This window comes from Nannospalax galili, unplaced genomic scaffold, assembly GCF_000622305.1.
Source record: "Nannospalax galili isolate Female #2095 unplaced genomic scaffold, S.galili_v1.0 scaffold2280, whole genome shotgun sequence".
Lineage (NCBI taxonomy): Eukaryota > Metazoa > Chordata > Mammalia > Rodentia > Spalacidae > Nannospalax > Nannospalax galili.
The window spans coordinates 33,030-34,321 of record NW_008346434.1 but is presented as its reverse complement, the minus strand read 5'-3'; positions in this window follow the sequence as shown (position 1 = coordinate 34,321).

Sequence of the window (1,292 nt, the reverse complement as noted above, 5' to 3'; positions counted from 1 at the left end):
AAAAGGAAAGTATAACCAAAGATTAAGGGGCCAATATAATTTTCTAAGAGTCCATATGTATAGCTAAAGGCTACACAAGCAACAATGCCAGATGGGAGATACCTTCTTTTGAGTTGTTGGACAGGGTGGCCAAAGGGACTCCCAGATAGTAGCCCAGCATAGAACTGGGAAACAGAACAGCAGACCTAAAGGAATATTGACAAATGATTGCTGCTAGATGAGGAACAGCTGACCTTCCTAAAACAAAGACCTCTAGGTAGGCTGACTAGATACACCAGATGGACAAGTAGTGGGGAATGGCTGGGGGTGCTGACAAGACAGCAGACAGTAGCAGGGATATCAGAGTATAAGGGCTCTAGTGGAGGGAGGGAGGCTATGGGAGGGTGCCATCTGGGAAGTGGGTGTATAGTTGAATAAGATGGTTTGGGATGTTCTTGGGGATACACACACAAAATCAACAAATTTTTTAAAAATGTATTATATTTGAGGAGGAAGCATGTAAATTTACGTCATGTTAATTAGTAGAGGTGGTAAACATTACCACTGAAATCTACCCAATGACTTTTATAGACATACACAGGCACCAAGGATCCGAGTACAACTGATTATGACTCGTAATAACCAGATACATACAGATTAGAGATGCATGTGCAACATCTCAGTGTTAGTAGCAAAAACAGTGAGTCTTTTTGCAAGGAACAATATAGTCTAAAATGAAATGGAAATCTTTTTTAAAGGTTAAAAACTAAATTTTATCTCTTACAGGGCTTATACTGAGTTCAATATTTTGTAACTGTATTAATTCAACTGTGAACCTAGACACTTACAGCCACTTGTGAAAGAGATGTACTCTTGCTCTGGAGTGTGTTACTGAATACGTTAAAGCTGTAATGAAATGCTTCTTCTAATCATGTAGTTATTAAAAATGTTTTTAAAATTTACTTCATGTTAAATAGTAGAGGCGATAAATATTACCAGTGAAATCTACCTGATGACTTTATATCCATACTCAAGAACTAAGGAACTGAGTTTAACAGAGTGTAACTAGTAATAATCAGATACATAGAGATTAAAGACACATGTACAAACATGTAAGTGTTAGTAGCATTAAAAATTTAGGAAACAGCCAGGCGTGGTGGTACATGCCTTTAATCCCAACACTCAGGAGGCAGAGGCAGGCAGATCTCTGAGTTCAAGGCCAGCCTGGTCTACATAGCGAGTTCCAGGCCAGCTGGGGCTACTGGGAGACCCTGTCTAAAAAAAGACCAAAAAAAAAAAAAGTAGGAAACAGC